General features: G+C 33.0%; 1 protein-coding gene across 2 annotated transcripts in view; it reads right to left on the reverse strand.

The window, feature by feature from the left end:
* The window catches only part of LOC136029163 (uncharacterized), a 902,097-nt gene that overhangs the window by 828,576 nt on the left and 55,328 nt on the right, over nucleotides 1-18,193 (reverse strand). Inside the window, exon 1 of one of the 2 annotated variants that reach the window (XM_065707277.1) lies at nucleotides 5,135-5,224. The exons of the other annotated variant lie outside the window; for it this stretch is intronic. The gene's annotated coding sequence lies outside the window, so the exon portion shown is untranslated. Of the gene's footprint in view, nucleotides 1-5,134; nucleotides 5,225-18,193 lie in introns of those variants that run through there. 2 annotated transcript variants of the gene reach the window in all.

Below are 18,193 nucleotides of genomic sequence, written 5' to 3' on the forward strand. Positions count from 1 at the left end.
TACTTACTGGGGTTGCGCGTACCCCCAGGTTTCACGTAGATGGTCGTGGGGAGGGGAGGGGGTAACCGCGAAATAATATCAGTAATAGTAGAATTAGTATATTGGTAGGATCACAACGGAGTTCATATTCATAACATTTTTGTTACGTTTTAAATAAAAGGCTGATGCTTATATTACAATCCTGAAAACATCAAAATATATGAAATTTTTTGAATAATCTCTTTATTGTTTGTTCGCTGTGAAAAAAAGTCGACAGTTTCCGGTTTAGGTACACTGTCATGAGTATGAACATTAATTATTTCAAAATAACAAGGAAAGAATATAAAAGCATCGGTAATAGAGCCTTGAAGTGTCTGCTGCCTTTCCAAACCTCAGCATTTCTTGAGAGGGCTTGGTCATCCTATGGATTCATCAAGAACAAACATAGAAATAAACTTGATGCAACTTCAGATTTAGGCTCTACCTGCAATATTTGGTCCAGACTTTATAGAAGCTTAGTTCAAATATCTCAGCTCAGGGATCTCTTTGAGAAGCAATACTTCTTAACACTTCTAGCAACACTTCTAATACTTCATACACGCTCATGCTAATTATCGCCAATACTTATTACATCTTCTGTGCGTAACTGCACAAGGGTCCCGTCCGCAGCTCGATTCTCTAACAGATCTCACATTTTTAGAATCAGAATAAAAACACTAGCGACATCCTTTCATGGATATATATATATATATATATATATATATATATATATATATATATATATATATATATATATATATATATATATATATATATATATACATAATTATTCTCTCGAGGCTCGATCCATAATTTTATTTCTTTTTTTTTCACCATATGTTTACATTGCGGGCATCAGAAACAGACCAATGTTTGGTCTGCTAAATTGTTTGAAAACTGTTTAAAAATTAGCCAAAAAAATGTTTTGTTACTTTAAAATTACGTTAACAATATATCCAGGGTAGCTTAATATTGTTTTAATTGTTCCTTTGCTTTAATTTTTGCAGGGGGTATTCCATGAGACTTCTTTTTTTCTTTTCTTTTTTACGGACACAGGACTTGAAAAAGTTTGGGAGCCAGTGGCATAATAGCAGTGTTTACACTTTTTTTTAATCTCTAATAAAGAACTGAAAAATCCCTAGAAATCCCCATCTTCAGTTCCGAAATCTCTAAAGATCTGCAATTTTCCAATTACTCCCTAAACTGCTTCTTCCTATCTTATTTTAGCAGTACCAGCGAAAGGTAGCATATTTTGACTTCTTAGATTGAAGACTTGCTATCAGTACCATAATAGAATGTCTCGTCATTTCGTTTAAAATGCTTTCTAATCATCAACTAAATACAAATAGCTTCAAATATACTTCAAATAATATCAAGCAAGTAGAAAAGAAAATGTAATACTGTAATGTAGATTACAATATAAGATGTTTAACAAATCTTATTATCTTCCTCTGATGTGTTTTCACCATTTTTTTGTATGGTGGCTGAAGCTCTAACCCTTCTCATGTGGTGAAGTAACTGATCATTTTCACATTCCGCACTTTCTTGGGTCCTTTTCATTCCATGTTTTGTCTTTAGAATCCCCCGCAAGATTTCTGTTTTTACTTTATTCTGACGGTCAGTTTTTTTTTAATGGATTTATAATGAAACAGTAAGTTTGCGACCAATTTTTCAAAGATTTAGACCAATGTTTTAAGCCTTTTTCATACGTAAAAACTAGAAATATTTTGCTAATTATCAAGAGCTCAAAAAGTGCTGAAATTTAAATTTGCGATAGGAGCGATTATTATATTCGTAAAAAACATATAAAAAGGCATCGAGTGGTACGTTCACTTTATTTGTATGTTAAAAATATGAACAACAAAAAATTTACCACTAACCTAAGATAACTATAAATAATTTTGGCATTGAGAAAAAGTAGTAGTATTTTGTCGAAAACGACCAAGAAAACGGCACAGAGAAAACGTAGTACTATTTTGTCGAAAATGACCGATAACTTATGCTTTATTAAAAAATCCGTCATATTTAAGAGCTCAAAAAGTGCTTAAATTTGAATTTGCAATAGAAGCAATTATTATATTCGTAAAGACCATAAAAAAGGAATCAAGTGGCATGTTCACTTCATTGATAAGTCAATTATATATGAACTGCAAATGTTTACCAGGTTAGATAGGTTAGGTTAGGTCAAAAAGTGCTTAGATTCGAATTTGCGATAGAAGCGATTATTATATTCGAAAATAACATAAAAAAGGCATCGAGTGGTGTGTTCACTTTATTGGTAAGTCAATTATATGAACTGCAAAATATTTATCAAAAAATTTACTATAGTATGAACAACCTCGTACCCTATAAACCTATCAAAAAATATATTATATTATACTTTATTTATCTGACCTGTAAAAAAAATGACCTGCTATCTACCAAATAATTTTATGAAAAAACAACCCAAAAATGATAAACCATATGACTTCATTTATCAAGAACAGTCCAAGCTTAAATTACGGTTTGAAGCCCACATTAGCATGGAACTGTTTCAAACAGTTCTTTGTTGCTTAGGACTTCTACACATCTCAAAATCTTTGAGCAGTTAAAAATGTTTAAGTAATTGAAGAAGTACTTCTCTGTCATTCTAAGTTCAATTCGTAAGGAAAGAGATCCTGATTCGAATTATCCTGATTCGAAAAACAACCCAAAAATGATAAACCATATGACTTCATTAATCAAGAATAGTCCAAGCTTAAATTACGGTTTGAAGCCCACATTAGCATGGAACTGTTTCAAACAGTTCTTTGTTGCCAGCTTGTTGCTTAGGACTTCTGCACATCTCAAAATCTTTGAGCAGTTAAAAATGTTTAAGTAATTGAAGAAGTACTTCTCTGTCATTCTAAGTTCAGTTCGTAAGGAAAGAGAACCTGATTCGAATTATCCCGCTTCTCTGATTAAAAAAGATGATGATGATGAACGAATTAAATAAAAATCCCTAAAAATTCCCTACAAATCCATGGGAGAGGAAGTATTCCTAGAAAATCTCCAGATCCCCCAAAAAATTTCACCTCTAAAAGACCCAAAAAACCCCATTTAAGGGAGGAAATCTCCATAGTGGAAACACTGCATAATAGATTCTTTTGAGTAATAGATTTAAATATAGGAGCAGAGCATATAGTAATAGAGAACAAAATAAAATACTTAAGAGGCTTCGTCACTCCCATCAACAGAAATTCACTAGGGGAGAATTAATTTAGGCGGAGAGGTCATAAAGGCATTACAAAGAATAGCAGTAATGACGGAATAAGTATCTTGAAAATGAATTTTGTTCAAAGCGTACTAAATTTTTGCGAATGCCATAGCTAACATCTTAGTGAATTAACTTCAGTACAATCATGTTATACTGTAATCATGTTGTACGTTCCGTTGAAGACACTTGTCTGTTAAACGGAACGCACTCAATAAGTGTAGTTAGATTAATCCTAATGACATATACCAAAACATGAAGATAACATTATAGTTTAGAAACAAAATTACGGAAACTACAACAGGAATTATGGAAAGCAGGCCGCACAGAACTCATCATATTAAATACTTAACGTAACCCACTTCAACCTAACTCTATATATTAATAGACCCTCACAAACTCTATATATTAAATATTTAATAGAAATATACATAAATCATAATGTTCTCACTCAAAATAAGCAAATCATAGCCGACCCAAGAAGGGAAGCCGGTTTCTGTTAGATCTTTTACAGCGTAATTCTTGATTGGGGTTATGTTTAACAAACAAGTACTCAATCATCATCAAATTGGGAAAAATGGAGGCAAATAGCCAAACTAATGAATTACGAGGAATATGATTCCTTGCGTAGGGAATGTGGACTTTCGTGAGAGACAAGAGTTTTTGAAAGGTTCCACGCTCGAAGTTACTTCGAATTAAATTTGAAGGAAATACCAATTATTTTGCAATTTACACCTGGAATGCGCCCCTAAGCCCAACCGGTTATCGGGTGCATAAATATAAATACGTTTCCACTCTATACATAATCATTCCGCTCTGTCCGTTCACGTAGTTTCAAAATTATTCAAGAAAAATTTTCCGTTTCCTGCTTGTTTATTTTATCTTATTTTTCAGTGCAAAGAAAGAAGTGTGAACACATGTAAACACGCTTGATTTTACTTGATTATTTGTAGGTAAGAAAACATTATTTATGACATTCAACGGTGAATGTCAGAAATACTCTCCTTGGATTTAGTCAGCATTGTCAGTCAACTTCTATTTAATGCAAGGTTTGATGATGACAATTTAGGTTAGGTTTCGCTAGGATGAATTAGCTTATGTTTTTAACCCGTTTCTGAGGTTTATAACCAAATTTAACCTAACCTAAACTACAAAAATCTAACCTAACTTTCAGCTTCACTATCATAGCTTGCTTAAGACTGAAAAAGCTGACTCGCAAAGCTAATTGGATCCAAGCAAAGAAAAGGAATTTTCGGACATTCATAGGTGAATGTCGACATTAACCAGATTTTGGATATATATAATATATATGTATATATATATATATATATATATATATATATATATATATATATATATATATATATATATATATATATATATATATATATATATATATATATAATGTAAAGTTTGATGATGACAGGTTAGGTTAGAATAGATTAGGTTTGTTTAGGTGAGGTTAGGATGGGTTAGGTTAGCTTGGATTATGTTTTTAACCCATTTCTTATATTTAGAACCAAATTTAACGTAACGTAACCTAATCTAATCCGACCTAACTTAAACTAACATAATCCAACCTAAACTAACTTTAACTTCTATCATTACAGCTTGCATCAGACTGAAAAGGATGACTCGTAAAGCTAATTAATCAAGCAAAGGAAAAGGAATTTCGAACATTCACCAGTGAATATCGACATCAGCAATATTTCGAACATTCACGGTATATATATATATATATATATATATATATATATATATATATATATATATATATATATATATATATATATATATATATAACTCCAAATTCCCAGCTCCAGCAAAAGGGTTTTTCTAACAAAAAAGTAAGTAATAAAGACAAAATTGAGATATAACGCTTACCTATTTGAAAATAAAAATCCTAAAGGAAAGATCACTACAGTCGAAGTATTCTGACTACTTCAAGAAGTTTACTTTAAAAGATTAGCAGTTAAATAGTGAATCATTCTCCGAATAAGGAAACAACTCTAAAGCTAGCCAAACATACTGAAAATTGTCATTATGCCTGGGTTATTGAGACCATTTGAAAAAATGGAAATTTAGAGTCGAACGCAGTAGGATTGACTAGGTAAAGAGTAGGTAATGGGTCTTCACGTATTACTTTTTCGGGAGGAGGATACCAGAATTGCTTTTGTCTACAAACTCGGGAAAAGGTTGAATCGCTAAAATCTAGTGTCCTTTCTAGGATTCATCAGGGATCGAAGGAAATACAAAGCCCTTACTCAGCCCTCTCTCCTGTGCCATTACATTCCTTAAACTTTTTAAATATTAATATCACTGCAAATGATCCAAGTAACACAAATGGTCTATTCTTCACGGATACTTTTTAGTAGAAAATGCGAGTATGTTGCACCTTGTTGAAACGAGAACCATGCAAAGAAGTTTCATTTAAAAAAAAGTGACCATTGACCCCTCCTGTTTTCCTCCTACATCATCCAGCACCGACCTTTTAGTAGAAACAGACGCCTGTTGTATCGTGGTTAAACCAGAATCAAACAAGTGTTCTCAATCTCAAGACAAAACTAAGGAAGTCCCAGCCAGCCCAGCGGTTGACTCGGAGAAAAAACAAACCAAGTTCAGACTTTTTGAAGAAATGAGCTACATACGACATCAGTGCAGAAATGACTAAAAACCACGTAACTGCTCAAAGAGAAGGAGAATGAATATACTTTTTGTGTTTTTCACTAAGTCAAACAGTTCGTGGTAACGAACTGTAGTAGAAGCGACCCAGCTCAATAGTAAACGAAACTCTAAAAGACGGAATTTTGATAATAAAAGATACATCAAAAGAATCGGATTTTTATGATGACTTCAAATATATAAGTCTAATCAAATTTGGTCTAAACCATCAAAAGTTACGAGCCTGAAAAAATAGAATCCTAACGAAAATCACACCATCGCTATCAGCGTATCAGCTAACCGTACTGTAAAAGTTTCAAGCTCCTATCTACAAAAATGTGGAATTTCGTATTTTTTGCCAGAAGACCGATCACGGGTGGGTTTTATTTGTTTTCTTGTTTTCTTTTATTTTGTCCGCAGGTGATCGTATCGACCCAGTGGTGCTAGAATGTCGCAAGAGGGCTCATTCTAATGGTAATTAAAAGTTCTAGTGCCCTTTTAAAGTGACCGAAAATATTGGAGGAAACCTAGGCCCCCTCCCACGCTCATTTTTTCCCCAAAGTCAACGAATCAAAATTTTGACTTAGCCATTTGTCCAGCATAGTCATAAAACCTAATAACAATGTCTTTGGGGACGACTTACTCCCTGACAGTCCAAGGGGCTGCAAGTTACAAAATTTGTGTGAGAAGTGTACACGAGTATGGTTATTGAGAAGCGTACAGACGTTTTCAGGGGGATTTTTCGGTTGGTGGGAGGTTGAAGGGAGGGTTACGTGGGAGTATCTTTACATGGAGGAAATTGTCATGGGAGAAGATAATTTCCAAAAAGGGGTTGCAGGATATTCTTGCACTATTTAAAATAAAAACAAAACAACTAAAAAATAAATATGGAAATTTTTTTTCAACTGAAAGTAAGTAGCAGCATTAAAACTTAAAAAGAACAGAAATTATTACGCATATTTGGGGTTCATCTCCTCCTAAATACCTTGCTCTTTACGCTAAAGTATTTTTAGTAATTTCAACTATTTATTCTATGGCCTTTGTGATTCAGGGGTCATTCTTAAAGAATTACGACACAATTTAAGCTTTAGTGTAAAGAGCGAGGTATTAGCGAAGGGGCAAACCCCCTCATATACGTAAAGAAAATATACAAATATAGAAGTAAGTTACGTAAGTTAATTCGTAAGTTATGTATATTTTCTACTGATAAAAACGTTCGTATAAAACTAAAATTCTAGTTGTCTTTTTAAATTGACAAAACTGGAGGACAACTGGGCCCCCTCCCCCACCCTTTTTTCTCAAAATCTTCCGATCGAAACTAAGAGAAGCCATTTAGACAAAATAAAACGAATATGTAAATTTCGTTTTAATTATTCATGTGCGGACAGCCAAGATAAAAAAAATGTATTAATTCAAAAACGTTCAGAAATTAAATGAAAAAAACTTGTTTTTTAACTGAAAGTAAGGAGCGACATAAAACTTAGAATGAACAGAAATTACTCCGTATATTAAGGGGGCTTTTCCCTCCTTAACGTCCCGGTCTTTACGCTGAAGTTTTTTACTGTTTTAAAAAGTAAAGTTGAGAGAAAGAGTCAAACTTTAGCGTAAAGAGCGGGATATTGAGGAGGGAACGGCCCCTTTAATATACGGAGTAATTTCTGTTTGTTTTAAGTTTTGATCTCGCTCCTTATTTTCAGTTAAAAAACTTGTTTGTTTTTTTATTTAATCTCAAGAAAGGACGATCTTATAATGCGTATTTGCTTAAAATGGTAAAATTGTCGGTTAAAATAGATTAAACCAGTCGGTAATTAATTTTCCATAAACTACATTTGCTACATGTATAAGTGTCAGTACTGCTACTACTCTACTACTAACAGCTAACCGCAGCACCAATCCGCCTGAGGCAAACACAGCTACACACGCTCCTCCTCCATCCCAATCTATTGGTTCAAACCTTCCCTCTTTGCGCCCTCTCAGGAAGTTCTCATTTCCTTTGAATCTTTTTATGGCACCCTTTCACCCCAACCTCGGACGACCTGCCTTCCATTTAGCCCTAGACGGTTGGCCGAAAAGAAAAATCTTCGGCAATCTGTCATCCTTCATCCGCAGCCACCTCAACCTTTGTCTCATTATAGCCATAGAAAGCACAATTGAAGCACGCTTTTCGTACAACCTACTGTTTGAAATGCGGACAGTCAGCCAGGTACCCAGAACAATCAGTAAACAGTTTCTCTGAAAAACATCTTGTAAATCTTCATCCGCTCTACGGAGCGCCCATACTTCAGAGCCATATTTGACCACTGTCATCATTGTACCTTCCAACATTCTAATATTGATTTGCAGACTTATCTTCCTGTTCTTTCAAATTTTTTAACTGTGAGAAAACACCACCAGCCTTGGCTATTCTACTGTTAACATCTTAACTGCTCCCACCGTCTTTACTAATAGTACTACCAAGGTAAGTGGAGCTGTCGACCTGATCAATTTTTTCGCTATCCAACGTCACCTTCTCATTTTCACTTATTCCAAGCCTTAGTGACCTAAGTCTTCTTAACAATAATTCTAACACGCTGAACTCGCAAAACCTTTAAAACATCATTCATTTTGCTCACACTTTCTTCTAGGATGCTTAAATCATCAGCATAATATAAGTCCAGGAGATATTTTCCTCCCATTTGAGTCCGTGGTCTTCCATTGCCCCTCCTGTGCTCCTTAACACAAAGTCAATTAGAATGATCCAAATAAAAGGGGATAAAATATAGTCCTACTTTACTCCTGATTTAATACAAAACCAGCGGCTAACCTTATTTCCTACCTAAACCACAGCAGTGTTATTCCTGTGCATAGAACTAATCACTTTGATTCATTTGACTGGTATACCATACAAGGATAAGACCTTTGCTAAAGCTCTTCCATTAACAGAACCGAAGGCTTACTCATAATCTATAAAACTGAGGACCAAAGGTGTTTGATAACTCAGTCACTATTCAATTATTGACCTAAGAGTAAAAATGTGGTCGACACACCCTCTACCTTTTCTAAAACCGTACTGTTTTTCCCTTAAAACTTTGTCTAAAGCATATCTCAGTCTGAAAAGTATCATATTACGAAGTAATTTCCCACCTAAAAAGACCAGACTAATGCCTCTATAATTACTACACTCACTCTTATCACCTTTTTTAACAGTGGTTTAATTAAGGTTTTTCTGAAATCGCTAGTTACTTTCCCTTTTTCAAAAAGCATATTTGTAGTCATCAGTAACCTATTTCTAGCCTCAGAGCCACCGTATTTACGAAAATCATTTACGAACTCATCAGAACCTGGGGCTACATCAATTGTTATTCCTTTTAGTGCTGTCGCTAATACTTCGTCACAAAAAACCTTCCTTTATATCCAAGGTGTCACGATTTTTTCCATTTTCCTCTTTATCTTTTCCCTCAACTCTATCTTTGCTTAGCACATTCTCAAAATCTACGGTCCATCTCTTCTGAACTCTTTCCTTATAACTAATGTCGCACCGTTTCTATCTCTAATTAAATAAAAAACAAGTTTTTTCAACTGAAAGTAAGGAGCGACATTAGAACTTAAGATGAACAGAAATTATTTTGTATATGAAAGGAAATGTCCCCTCCTCAACGCCTCGCTCTTTACGCAAAAGTTTCACTCTTTCACGCAACTCTACTTTTTAAAACAATAAATACCCCTCAATTGTCCATGGCCCTCCCATGGAAAATCCTGTGCCACCTTGAGTCATAGCCCGTCCTGGACTGTGGTTTCTCAGTGGACCAAGGCTCTAACCCTGGCCCGTGAACTCTCATTCCTCTTGGTCCCTCCATGTTTCGTGGTCCCATCCTGCCCCGTACCGCTTTCCTGATCCATGGTCTCTAATTAACATTGAGGTCTGGTCTCTCCGTGGCCTGCGACTCACTCACCCGTGGCATTCGATTCCCCGTAGCTCATCACCCTCTGAACTCTGGCCATTTTCATATTATCTTTAGCATAGCTCTTTGTGTCTCACAATGTTTCTCCCAAGAGATCTGTAGGGTTACGACTAACATAGTAATTTCAAAGATGTGAAAATTGTTCGTTAATATCTACATTGGGGTCTAAAGACTACATTAGGTATATGAATATGGTTCAAATTCACCTTCAGTGTACCGCTAATTTGATTTTACGATAAATTTGTCCAGCTATTTTGAGCTGAGAACATCCCGACTATTTTTGGTTCGATCATCGCTTACATTGACTGAAGCAAAGGTGAAACATGAGTTCTAGTTTCGTATTTGTTTGTAGAATTCTTTAGAGAGCAAGTAATGTCCTGTAACGGGCCAAACAAATTCATTTGGAAATTGTTGATGCAAAAATGCTATTCGACCAAAGCAGGCATGAACCTCCAAATAAATATTCTTTGTTGGCTAATTTTCCTCTAGGATAATGGAGGACTTCACATCAAATAAATACAGAGTTGAAGGGTTCCAATGACTTGTAACTAACGCTCGAACTTTACGGTATCTTTGTAGGTTTTTCCTGGATTTTATGCCACAATTTGCTGGCATCGAAGATTGTGATGGTTGCTTTTCTTCTAACATAATATTTTCTTGGTACTTATGTGCAAAATGGTATGCACTCGAGAAGTAAAGTTAGGTCAATCCTAATAAAAGACACCAAAATGTAATGAAAATATAATACTTTAGAAACAAATTTGGGCTATATTTTTGCACGTTAAGGAGGGGAGGGGAAACTACAGCGCTTTTACATGGAAAATGTGTTAGCTACAGTTATTCTAAATATTATGAAGTAAGAATTGTTTTTTAACTTCACGCTTTCCGAATACTTAATCCACCCCCACCCACCCCCAAATATGCAAGTATATAGCCCAAAATATGTAAGTCCAACGTATTCTGTCACCAGTCACTTGCTTCCAACTGAGTGTAAGCTAATTGTCTCTTAATACAGAGTGTTTAACTCTCCTGTTTAAACGGGAGTGTTCTCGAGTGTGACCATTACACACACAAGTACCTTTTTTCTTCTGTACTTTCATTTTTGACTCGTCCTAATTCTAACTGTCCTTTAACAGCACAATTGTTTGTTCTTCAGTGTCACTTTTGACACTCTTGATACTTGCTTTAGCGTAGCTTCTAACCCTACAATTCTTTGCTCTTCACTTTCATTTTTGGCAAGTTCTTATTCCTATTGTTGCTTGTAATTCTAGCTGCTGATTATCTTCTAACTGCATACTTTGTTACCCACAGATTTTTCTGTTCTTAATTTTCATTTTTATTTTCATTTTCATTATCATATGTCTTGTAACTGCATATTTTTTTGTCCCCCATTTTTGTTTTAGAGTGGTTGTGAATTTCACTGCCACTTATCTTATAGCTGCATATTTCTACATTCTTCAATTTCCTTTTTAACTTGTTCTAATTGTCGGTTTCAAAAATATTTGAACTATATATTTGTTTGATTTTTATTTTCGTTGATCATTGCTTCAGACATTTTTTCAGTGCCTTTTGTCTTAGTTGCTTGGATTTGTCTTATCACTTTTGATGGTCTAGTTTGTTCATTATTACATGTCGTACATTTACGTTTCTCAGGTCGTTCTCTTGATTTTGTCACATTTGATGGTCCCGTTTGTCCATTTTGAGCTTATGGTTTTATCCTCTTTTGTTCTTTTATGTACTCTTTTTTGCCACGTTAATTTACGTTTCTGCCCCTTGATATTATGAAACTACTGACAATGCTTTTGAACTTTACATCACCGTATATGGGCATATGAATTTACATATTTCAAAATTTTTGTTCTGCAAATGCTTCTAAAACAGTTTTAATTTCTATTACCCTTGTGTCTTCACTTTCAGTCGAAAGTAATTGCTAAACTATTTAGTCTATACTGACTTATTGTTGATATCATGCACTGATTTATTGGTTTTAGCGTGTAAAATGATCTCTCGCCAGATAAAACGCTTACTGAAATTGTTAGGAACTTCTCATAATTTCGAAAGTGAATTGTTTATTTTGATGGTTGCACAGGTCCCTTTCAAACATGGAGACCGATTAGGCCCAATCGTTCTGACAAGCTTTCTCCGGCCCTAGATATTTTAGTTGGTCATTATATGATTGTCCCTCCTCTCCTTTAAGAGAGTATGTTTGGTTAAGGGTGTTAGTTCCTTTATAGACAAATATTGTACGCTATTCATCAATACTAATAGTGGTTTGGCAGAAAAAAACATGTATATCGTATTTTATAGGTGAAAATAAATTACTTTAAGAAAGTGTACATTTGATAGAGTTATCGCAGAATTGAGCGACCATGAAGAAAAATATCTGAACTACTAAACAAGTACTAATGGAGCAATCATTGTAAACATATGCGTGCGTTGTCATACAATTAAGAGATTGAATGTTTTGAGAGTGCCAAAAGAATTCAAGTGTTAAAACGTCGGATTAAACGTCGGATATGCAAGAGTAACATTGCCAGAAAAACTATTACTCAAAGATAATGCAAATCTAAAACTAACAGAAATGACAGGCTAGCTTCTTGCTAGAACTTCTTGTAATACGTTGATGGTTGATAGATCGTTTCGTTCTCGTTCTAGTAGTATAACATCAAAAGAAGGCAGGAAGAATACGGGAATACTGCTGTAGCAATTTTAAAAACCGTATTTTGTCTAAATGACGTATGCATAAATAATGAAATAATAGACAATGGAATCGCAAGCAAAGTAAAAAGGGGGTTTGCTGATATTATCTCAAACAAGTATAAGATGAACTGATAAAAGCAAAGCACGTGCGAACGCTATATTATTGATACTGAAGCGCCAGATCTCAGTCCAGGTTCAGTCATTGAACCCAATAACACCAATAACTTTGTGCAATGAACTTGTTGGTGAAACTGCCATTAAATTTTAATTAAACTGCCATTAAATTTAAATTTAATTGAAATGACCCAAAGTAGAACAGTGAATATTCTACTGGCTAAAAAGTAAGAGAAGAGAATAACTGCGCTTTTAATAGAGGAGATGAGGAGTTATTTTAACCAAAACAGCTTCTAAACATCCGAAGTTGCTCCATGATAACACTAATATTTAATGTGATAGTGTTTCATTAAAAATATTCTTTTTGCGTTATTATATTAATTTTCCTTATTTTTAGCCTATTTCGAAAAACACCCTTTTAAAAGACTTAGGTTTTGCCATGTCTCAAGCGCCATCCTACGGCTACAAAGTATATCACGAGTAGCTTGTGCAACATGGGCATTTCAGACACATACAAATAAATTGTATCTGATTTTATTACTAATGTTAGATCGTTTTGAGAAACTTAGGTTTCAGTCCTAGGAAATAAGGTACCTTCATACTTCTGCCGCCAGTTAATACCTAAAAAGTATATTTCGAGTAACTAAATTTAAGACGCATACGCTTAAAATTATTATGTTTTTATTAATATTTTTAGATCGCTTTTAGAAACTTAGATTTTAATCTTAAGAAATAAGATAACTTCACGTCGCAAGCGGCATCTTATGGCTAAAAAGTATATATCAAGCAAACTTGTGGACCATGGGCGTTTCAGACAATTGAACCACCGACATTGTTAGGCACATTTTTAGTGTAAAATAATATTTTTCTTGAGATTCGCCTTTCATGTCTGTCCACTTGTTGAAATACATTTTGTAGTTTTTAAACTCATTAATACTCTCTTCATTTATACAATGGCTGAAACCGTCCTCAAAGCGTTCCACTGGTGAAAGGCTGAGGTTATTAGGGTCAACTTGTAAGGCTTAGCCATTTTTCCTTCGTTGAACTACTAAAGAAAACTGTTTACAACGAAGAAAATTTTAAACAATTAAGAAAACACAAAACTTCAAAACAGTCTGACACATGCGATTTGAATTTCCATAAAAGTTAGAAACATGTGTACAGAAAATTTAAATAGTTAGAAACACGCGAAAAGAATTTTCTAAAATTCGTAAAAAATATGCGAGCAGAATTTTCTAAGAGCCAGAAACATGTCAACAGAAAGTTGAAAAAAACAGAAACACATTATTTTTTTTCAAGAAGTTAAAACACACTTACAAAATTCTCCAAAAGTCAGAAACAAGTGAACAGAATTTCAAAATGTCAGAAACATATGAAGAGATACTTGAAAAAATAAAAAACGAACGAAGAAAAAAAATACTTTCAAAACTTTTAATAAGACAGAACGACAAACAGCACTTTCAAAAAGACTGAAACGCGTTAAAAGGAAGTTGAAAACATATAGAAACTTGAAAAGGCCAAAAACACACGAGCAGAATTTTCAGACAGGTTATACCGAGTTCGCTGTTAACTATTTTAACCTAGGTTACACATCCTTCTATTAGCTTTTGAATTACACAAATATTGTTTTCAAAAAGTCAGTAAAAATATGTGAATATAACAAAATGATGAAGACAATTCTCTAAAAGTCAAACAAGCGAACAAAACTTTCAAAAACTTAAAAACACGCAAAATATATTTTCAACAAGTTAGAAAAATGAAAACAGAAATTTGAAGTCAGATTCAAACGAAGAATTTTCAAAATGCGAGCAAATTTATGAAATTTTCAACAAATCAGAAATATATGAATAGAATTTCCAAAAAATGAGAAACACACGGAACGAATTACGAAAAAGCCAGAAACACATGAAAAGAAATTTGAGAAATTGAGAAACAAGCGACCAGAATCTACAAAAGTCAGAAACATCCGAACAGAATTTTCAGAAAAGTCAGATAAGTGGAGAGAAGCATGCGAAAATTAGAAACACGGGGAATTTTAAAAAGTAAGAAACAAGTAAATATAATTTTCAAAAATCAGAAACATGCAAAGAGAAACTTGAAAAGTCAAAAGAATGCCAAAAGAATTTTCTAAAAGTCAGACTAACATAAGCTAGCAGTCAAATATTTTGACCTAGGTAACATATCCCCATGTTAGATTTTGATACATCCAAACAGAGTTTACAAAAAGTCAGAAAAATACGTGAACATAATGAAACGGTGGAGAAAAAATTTTAAAAAGTAAGAAGATGTCTTGAAAAATAAATAAAGCCAGAAACACCTGAATAGAATTTTCAAATTTTCAACTTGAAATGGTAAAAAACACACGAACAGAATTTTCAGTCAGATTTGACTGAGTTAGCGGTTAACTATTTTAACCTAGGTTACACATCCTTATGTTATCTTTTGAGGCACGCAAATATTGTTGTAAAAAAGTCAGGAAAAACACGTGAATATAACGAAATGGTGAATAGGATTTGCAAAAAGTCAAAACAAGGCAAACAATTTTTCAAAAACTGAGAAACACACAAAATGCATTTTAAAAAAGTGAGAAACATGAAAACAGAAATTTGATCTCAGAATCACAAAAAATTTTCGGACTGTGAAAAAATTTACAAAATTTTCAACAAGTCAGAAATATATGAATAGAATTTCCAAAAAAGAGAAACACGAAAAGAAATACGAAAAGCCAGAAACACGTGATTTTTTTTTAGAAATTGAGAAACAAGTGACCAGAGTCTACAAAAGTTAGAAATATACGAAAAAATTTTCAAAAATATCAAACACGTGAACAGAAGCTTCAGAAAGTTAGAAACACGGGGAACTTCTAAACGTAAGAAACAAGCAAATAGAATTTCAAATTCAGAAACATGCGAACAGAAACCTCAAAAATTCAAAGGCATGCAAAAACGTTTTTTAAAGTCAGATTAACCTAAGCTAATTGTCAACTATTTTGATCTAGGTAACATCTAATCTAATTAAAAATGTAATTAAATTAATCTAGCAATTAAATATAAAATTTTTAAGATTAATTAAATTAATCTTAAATTAAATCTAATTAATTTAGCAAATCTAATTAAAAAACGGGCTATTTGTCTGAAAAGTAAAATTGCGGCTATGGGGGGGGGGCAGAGCCCTCATAGCCACAATAAGACTTTTCATATCATTTCTTGATTGGATAGGGTTGGATAATAAAAATGGTAAAAATTTGGTATTTTTAGTTGTTAATATTATTTTATTCTACTGTATGTCCTGTTTCATTTCACACCTCATTTAGGAATTTCTGACCATTGTTTATTTTTAGAATATGTAAACTAATTTTTTTTTAAATAATCTAAAAAAAATAATCATTTTGAAAAATAAAAATTTAATAAATAAAATATCCACAAAATAATATAGTAGAGTTAAAAAATACCTAGGCCATTATTTTTTTAAACCTAGATTTTGATCTTAATTTTCTGATATCTATTTCTTGCACATTTAAGTGCACGTTTCTCTGGAACCATGAAAAATATTTCAATGAAATTTTTTAGATTAAAGAACGTACTGTAGGAAACATTTTAAACACAGGAAATTCTCATATATTATTTTATTTTATTGCAATGATTCTTAGAAAGTTTTCGAAGAAATTATCCAGTTTCCACGATAACAAAGTGATGAATTAATAAACGTAAAAATAACTTCCAATACTGTTGTGCTTTAAGGTTTGCTATAATATGACAAACAAATTAAAACACTTTTTATTGATATGTCTCAGATGGATTCAGAGAAAAGTGTACCTAAATTAAACAAATATAAATCTCAAATTATTTAAATTAAGGTCTAGGTTTTGAAAAGAATAATGTCCGAGGTGTTATTAAAACCTAATTATATTGGGTACTATTTATTTTTCTATTCAAAGAAATAATTATAAAAATAACAATGGTCTGAAATTCATAAATGAGGTGCCTAATGAAACAGGACATACAGCAGAATAAAATAATATTAAAAACTACAAATCTTAAACTTTACCATAAATATTATCCGACCCCCATAAACAGTGTACCGTTGCAGCCTCCATGACAAAAGAAATCCTTAAATGTATGAATAAAATACTCCTTTTGAACGACTCCTCTCCCAGTCTCCATTAACAAATGAAAAAAAAGCTGAGTTTAAAAAAACTGTCCAGTAAAAAAAAAATGTTATTGAAACTGATAGCTTATTAACGAACAATGGTAAACACTATTTATGTTTATCCATATAGCAAAAATAAATTGTGATATCGTATTTTCAGAAGTTTTGAAAATGAGCTCGAAACCCAAGTTTGTCATGTTTTTTTTTTCATTCTTCTTCTCCAGCGCAAACGTGGAACTAGGACAAAATAGCAGCGTCGAAATATGTAGCCAAGAGAAGTTTTGCAATTAGACTTTAATCCCCCCCTTTCAAGGTGTGCATCCATATGTCACTCATTTTTGACGTCGCACATAGGCCATTCATTTTTGGGCAGGAGATAACAACATTCCCTTTCTGAATTCAGAGTATTATCCAATTTTAAAGTTGTTTTTCCATAATAATATGATTATGATGATAAGCTCTATTAAGCGTTGAGGTTCATGAAGCAAAAATAGTGGAAATAATGTTTCTTATGAAAAGTTCAAAATTCTGTGCAGTATTGCGGCAGAAAAATCGTAACAATAATAACACGAATTGCTGTAAATTACGTTGACGATTCATCAAAATTGCTCTAATGTCCTTCAGTTTGCCTAAATTTCTATCTCTTTATTTTCATATAAAATAATAATTCATAAGTAGTTGAGTTTTTTTTTTATCTGCAACTCCTTGAAGATAACGGTTATAATATACTTCTGGACTCTTTACTTGACAAAATTGCAAAAAAAAAAATTGTCAAAAATTTAAAGAGAAGTGAGAAGTAAAATCTACATTTAATGCCCTATTTTAACAAAAACCCATGTTAAATTTTTTAGCATCTGCACAAAGTTAGACAAAGATGTTTTCGCAAGGTTAATTCTATATGTTTCAAAAAACTTAAAATGATCAAAAGTTAATTTAAAAAAATCATATTTTTCTGATGGAAGTAAAGTGCGAAATTGAAATTTAAAACGAATAAAAACTATTGGTTGGCAATTTATTCAACATATATCTGTAAAACTAGTTCAATTAAACTGACTCGAGATATTTTTCTATATTCGATGAATCATAATGAACTAGCGCTTTGCTGAAAACACGATATCGACGCAATAAAACAGGATTGGGAATACCAAAGTCCTCAACAAGCCTGCAGAAAAAAAAAATTATAAGGCTCTCAATAATCTTTCACTGACCAGGAAATTATTTAACTTTAGTAGCCATATACGATTTTAATTCTTTAGAAGAAAACTCGACCCAGCTCTGTTTCCCGAAAGCGCTTGTTTTTCAGAATTCTGCGACTATAGGGATATATAACGAATCAATTTATTTGGACCTGTTTTATAGATACTGCAGAAAATGTAAA

This window comes from Artemia franciscana, chromosome 1 (assembly GCF_032884065.1).
Source record: "Artemia franciscana chromosome 1, ASM3288406v1, whole genome shotgun sequence".
Taxonomy (NCBI): domain Eukaryota; kingdom Metazoa; phylum Arthropoda; class Branchiopoda; order Anostraca; family Artemiidae; genus Artemia; species Artemia franciscana.